At 40.4% G+C, this 6,542-nt stretch overlaps 1 long non-coding RNA gene across 1 annotated transcript in view; it reads left to right on the plus strand.

The window, feature by feature from the left end:
- Positions 1 to 2,649, plus strand: part of LOC109317838 — a 20,482-nt gene extending 17,833 nt beyond the window's left edge. The window contains exons 2-3 of the long non-coding RNA XR_002103129.1: positions 700 to 811; positions 1,586 to 2,649. This is a non-coding gene — a long non-coding RNA (uncharacterized LOC109317838). The remainder of the gene's footprint in view (positions 1 to 699; positions 812 to 1,585) is intronic.
- The last annotated feature ends 3,893 nt before the right edge of the window (positions 2,650 to 6,542 follow it).

Here is a 6,542-nt window from a genome sequence, read left to right on the forward strand (position 1 = left end):
AGCCTATAAGGGTGCTGCAGGTTTTTCCTCCCAAGGTGGAGAACCTTGCATTTTTCGGTGTTAAACACCATGAGGTTCTCGTCTGCCCAACTCCTGGTCAGTTGCAATATCTCTTCCCCTGTTGCTTCCATTTTATAAAATTTCAAGGAAAGGATTGTTTTCACAAGACTCTCTTTTGGGAAAAGTTTTGCTAAGTCTCCGTTAATGACACGAAATAAAATTCTGCAAAGATAAAAATCTCTCGGTTTTTACAAATCTCACAGATAATGGTATAAAAACGGCCAGTGCACCAAGCGACAGCCTTGGGACAAGACAAATGTGGGGTTTAGTACGATACCTGGTTAGAGAGCATTGTTCAGCCCTGAAGGTCTTAGTGCAAGTTTTACAAATATGTAACAACCAATGGGCTTCTTTAGCTTATGTCATAGCCTTGCCACTATCTTCTATAAATCATAAGCAAAAGAAGTCCATTGGTTATTATATAGTGCCTATTGGAGGGGGTTTTTTGTTGTGTTGTTGTTTTGTTTGGTCAAATGGCAGTGACATGATGCTTTTCAGCAGTCTTGAAGAAGCCAGTCAGTCTGTATTATCCAAGGAGAGGGTCCAGAAGCTAATTATCAGAAAGTGAAAATGCTTTAGTTTAAATATTGTGGTGGAAGAGCTGCATAAAAGTGTAAACTTTCTGTCTGTTTTTTGCAGGTTTTAACTGTTAGAGATGGACCCAGCCTACAGTCCTGTATCTCACCTGAGGTCAACCCTTTTTAGCTCGTTTGGACCCAGACTAGCCAACAATGAGATTTGGAAGATTCAGGTCTGAGATTTTGTTTCAGCCCGTTACAGAAATATTAAGTGTATATCCTGAACTGAATTTAAGTCCACAGTTCTGATGTGAGGGACTACGTCTAAGTATTATGAGACCTTATTCTTTCACGCTATAAAATAGAGGGCAGTGAAGGGCAATAACAACCAGTAAAATAGCTTCTAGGCTGCTGGCTAGAATTTTTCATGACAGTAAGCTGGCTTCAGAAAATGAACACTTCTCATTAAATACAGATGAATGGCATTTTCTACATTCATGAAAGTACAGATCAGCATTTTAAGAGCTATCACATACATCTAGGCCTCATCCCAATTAGCTATGGTAGTTTAAAACCAATAGAAAAAACAAGAATCCATTGTTAGTTTTATATTATGGCCCTTTTTTAGCCTTAATTGTAGTTCCACAAGCTTTGGAATTCATAACGCAAATTTAACTTTCTGTAGTTTAGAAAAAAAGGCCTACGCTAGAAACTTAGTTAATTTTTCTTCTTTATGTATTCAGTTTGGCTTTTTATATCTGTGATTTAAGAGCTAAAAGCTGAAGGGTCTTAGTCACAATAATGAGTCACATGCAATATTGGCAATGAACCACTTACAACAGAGTTGTAACAGGAACTAACTTCAAATCAGAGATTATTCATTTCCAGGCAAGTAGCACATGTACTTGATATTTTTGCCTTGTTGCTTTTGTAAGATCTTTGTAAAGATTCTTAAAGACGGCCTAAATCTTAGGCAAGAGCTTATAAGAAATCTTTGTACTTCACAGATGGTAGCTGCAACTGTTTGTGTAACAGAGAACATCTAGTCCAGCATAGCTCCTACTGCTCACTTCAGAAGAAGCTGGCTTTTAGGAGAGCTGTTACCTTTGTGCATGTGAGTTCCTCTCCAAGTCAAGTCTGTTGTCATGTATATTCATGATGCAATTAAATCAGCCATCAGATGAGGACCTTCTGGTGGGCAGGCCAGTGGTGATCTCATTGAGGTATAAAGTTACTCTTGGCTAGTCTTAGAATTTCCCAGACATACCTAAATAGCCAAGGCCCGTTATCTGGCATATTTCACAAACAGTCTGCAGATGCTTGCAGTGAATCAGTGTAATGTTATTTAATGAAGAGATGTTCGTAGCAAGGAAAATACTTTGGTGAGTAGAACCCAGCAGGCTGCATGCTCCTACTCAGTAAGGCAAGAAGAGATCTAAAGGTACAGATAGTGACAATTTCTGATAAATTCACTTCTAGATCTTTTTCTTAGAAAATTAGGTATATGCTGGCAATGTGAAACGGTAGCAAAAAGACAATGGGTTGTGGTCTTGTAAGTCAAAATAGCCAAAGGCAAAGAGATCGTTTTTCCTTTAATCAGCTGTGGAATGTCGAGTATTCTTTGGGACACCGTACCAGAAAAATGCATACTTGGAACTGTAAAAGAGTGTCTGTATGACTGGAAAGGACCATACATCATAAAAAAACAGAGAACTAAAAACATATTATTCAGCTGAATAATGACTCAGGGGATGACAGAGATACCAGAACTGTTTAAAAACATTTGCAAAACCTGAAAAGAAAACTAATTTACAATGGTAAGCACCTAAACAAAGTCAAGTATCTACTGTTTAGGAGGAGTATGAGTGAGAACCACTAGGTTCTGGAATAATTTTCCAAGGCAAATGGAATCCTGTGTTTGACCAAGCACTCATGAACATGTTGGAGAAAACATTCCAGTATTAATAGCTAGCTGGGAAAGATGATCTACTAGGTTTTTTCTGTCTCTAGTTCCTATGATCTTCAAATTACCATCTTCACTGCATGGTTTCCTGAGTCTGCTTGTGCTGATGGGCAGTCATATCACAAACTTAGTTTAAGCTTAGTCCGGCCCCGCCCTCCCCCCCCAAATATTTTTTCCCCACCATTCAGATCTGGAAAGTAAGAGGCTGACAGAACTCAGGGTTGTTTTTTTAAACGTTGTGATTCTTTCTTTTTAGAATCCATGCCGTAGTGCTTCTGGGAAACTCGTGACCCCTACATTTTTAATTAGAAGTTGTAATTTTCCCATGGCAACCTATTTTGATGTCACAAATACAGAACCTGTGAAATCAAACAGCCTCCAGTGAAAAGGCATCTACCAAAAAAAAGATGGATCTGCAGATAGATAGTGGTACGGTACTTAGTGACCTGCAGTGCAGGAGAGAAAAAGTTAACTGTTTCTCTTTTGCTCTAAAAGCAAAACAAAATGTAGTGTGTCCATCTCATCTTCTGTGGCAAAACTAAAGCTAGGTTTGAATGGGATCGGTAGGAGGAACACACGTATTAGGAATTGACATTTCGGAACTCGCACATTACGGCCTGCCACAATGACGTCACTCACCGTTTGTGATATTGCTGAAAAAGTTATAAACAACTTTTCTCTCTCTTGTATGGAGAAGTGTTAAGAAGCAAACATTGTGTTTTCAATTACCGTGTCCTATTCTCACCCTCTAGTCAACAAAGGTTGCGCACAGCACTCTCCAACCTACTGGCGAAAGATAGATCATTGTAGCCGTTGTAAATTACTGGTAATGCAGAATTATAGGGGCACTTCAAGGAAGAAAAAGTAACTGTTGATTCAGGAGCGTCTTTCCCCGAGTTCTGTTCTGGGTAGGACTAAACATAGCACTGCCTCATTCGAGTTTCCATTGCCCATAATCAACCCGCTGGCACCACTGGAATGCTAGATGACACCTGCCACACTCACCATTTTGTTCGGGGGCCTGACCAGAGGTCCCAGGAGCCGTCACCACGGTCAGCATCATCCCTCACGTTACATAGCTGCTACTCAGGAAGCATGTTTTCTGCTCTTATTTCTGGATTCGAAGAGAACAGTTTATATACAGCGATGAAGGATAAGTGAATGCCATTGATATGATATGCAGATCATGTTTTCTCACTCTCTCAGGATACATTCACATTTATTGTTTCCAGGCATTATTGCAAATCAACCGAAAATAGTTTTCACTTAAACAATCAAAAAGACCATAATGCACATGCCGAAGCTGTGCACAGGGACAAAAATCAAGGCTGTAGCTTCATGCTTCCACTGTTCGATGCAAGCATGGGCCCCTTTAAGGAGTGATGGAGAGGAGGAGCAGAATGGGACTGAATTATGGGATAACTTCCAATGTGACCAAAAAGACAGTGCTCTCTTGTGAAGCACAAGCTGACATACTGTAAAGGCAGTGGTGCACGGCCAAAGGCAAAGTTTCTCAGTCTTTTTCACTTGGCAATCCTTTATTCAATGTCAAAATGTTTTTACAGCCGCTATTACATTTATAGTAAAAATAAGAAGAAAAACATACTGGCATTAAGTTGCTGTGACTTATGTGTGTGTGTTTCAAGAGCCTGCCCAAGAATATTTGACCTTGAAGGGTAAGAGGGTGAGAGTGTTGGGGAGCAACGTTTTCTTTGCTTCTTTTACTGTCATGCAGTTTTTAAAGACTCATAAACCACAGTTTGCCTTTCATGACCTCTTTAGAAACTACAGCCCAGAAGTTGAAAAAGACTTGGAAAAAAAGCTAATATCATGTTTGTATGGACTGTATAGCTAAATAAGATACTGGTGCACATCATCAGAGGAGACAATGGAAAAGGTCAGGTGAGAGCCAGGCTGTAAGAGCTGTTGTCCTGCACGTGCAGCTTAGTCCCTAAACCCTGCTTTGCCTCCTACTAATTCTAGATAGAGAAGGACAGTGCTAATTCCTCTATTATTTAGAAAGAGTAGCTGCAAAACAGTTCAAAGGTTGTCAGAAGAGCCAGCTTTTGGCTTATTAAAAACCCTGTGGTCTGATGAGATCTTCACAGATGATGTGTGTCCTAAATCATTATCCAGAATGAACAACATGCATACTTTATTTAGAATGGTGTGAGAATCAATTAGCCCTCATATAGGAAAGGGTTTGGTTGGTTTTTCTGGTACTGAAATGGAAACAAACAGACAAGATTCCAGATGCAACAACAGTCCACAATATCGCATTAGGAATCTACTGAAAAAATGTGGTTCAATAAAAAAAAGCTTATATTCGATCCCGGGTTGCTGGCTGTAGTCAAGTTGTCTAAGAACATAGGCAAACAGGGTTCTTTGGGTAGATGTAATATCTTTTACCAGACCAACTCAAGAGTTGGAAAACTTGGTCTTTGCAAACTTTTGGGCGCAAACACCTTATGCCTAAAGAAGGGCACTTGTGCCCGAAAGCTTGCGAAGACCAATTTTTCCAAGTCTTGAGTTGGTCTAATAAAAGATATCACACGTACCCAAAAAAAACCTTGTCTGCCTATATTAGCTCAAAACATTCTGATTGCAACAACTTCATTTCTTATATAAAACCAGTTGCATTTCACAAAGTTGCTTCCAAATGATTCTGTTCTAGACTTATCAAAACAGGATATTTTTATATTTTTTCTAAATATAATTTTATAATAAATGTCAATATTACTTTAAAATGTTTTGATTTCAATGAAAAACCATTTCCCAAAGAGCACTAAAATATTCACCCTGTTTTGAATGTGAACAACATTGCTCCCAGCTCTGTTTACACTGAGCATCAAGAAAAGAAAGTTGCCACTCCTACATCCCAAAGGTAATTCATCTGGCTTTCTTTCCTAATTCAAAGGCCATGGCTAGTATCTTCCTTAAACATATCACCCCACTTCGATGCTTCACAAAGTGCCAAATTTTCTTTAAAATTCTAATAAAAGAAATGCAAAATAAAAACTTTATAGTGTTCAGCACCCAGTCTTTGCCTGGACATTAGCATGTCACTGAGCCTTTCCTAAGAAGGACCCGTCAGGTTGTTCTTCTGGTGAACTGGCTCAGAAGTCTCAAAAATAAGAAGTGGGAGAGGACACTTGAGAACCCGCAGTTTAGGTGAAAAGAGCAGCATCTGTTAGTTGCAGAGGGTTTACAAACTTTTCTACTACTTACACAGTCCACAGCCTCCCGTGGGAAGGAAACAGTCCCCCAAGCTGCCAGACCCCGAAGAGGGTACAGTGAAGGCCAAAGCACTACAAAAACAGCCCTCAAAAATCCAAAGGGGAAATACATATATAGTTACAGAAAACAGCCCGTTTTAAAGCCATGAGATGCATCCCAGTCTTCCTCAGCCGATTCAACTCCTAAGTCTGCTTGCTCCCTGGCAAAAGGAAGATGACCAAATGTGTCCCTGAGGCCCTTCTCCCCTGCAAGCTACATGGCACCTACAACCAAGCACAGAAACCCCACAGAAAGGGGAAAGTGTGTTCAAAACAAGGGGATAGATTTCTGCACATTCCCACACCAGCGTGCAGAAGCTGCCCCAGGCACACAGAGGGTCTACCACTGTTTTAGCCTCAGAGCTCCAGTTATCCAGGTTTGAGCTCTCAGTGCCTGGAGTGAGCTGTAATGGGTGGTCCCGCCTGTTTCTGAGGATTTAAGCACACTATCAAGACTCACGAGTGCACGGAGACCCTGTGACCTGTGCAACAAATAGGAACCACTCTGAAAATGTACGTGTTAACTGCAGTTCTTGGGAAATGGATTTTGGCTTGGCCAAGGACTGTCAACAGTTAGTTAAGTGCTTTCAAAAGACGAGTGACCAATAGGAAACATCTCTGGTTTTTAGTCTGATTGTTATCTCAGGAACTGAATTTACACATGAGGAAAGAGCATAGCCCAGGAGGAAAGGGTTGGGGGCCGAGGGGTTCTAGGTACACTGAAAA

This window comes from Crocodylus porosus, unplaced genomic scaffold (assembly GCF_001723895.1).
Source record: "Crocodylus porosus isolate Cpor-Errol unplaced genomic scaffold, CroPor_comp1, whole genome shotgun sequence".
NCBI lineage: Eukaryota > Metazoa > Chordata > Crocodylia > Crocodylidae > Crocodylus > Crocodylus porosus.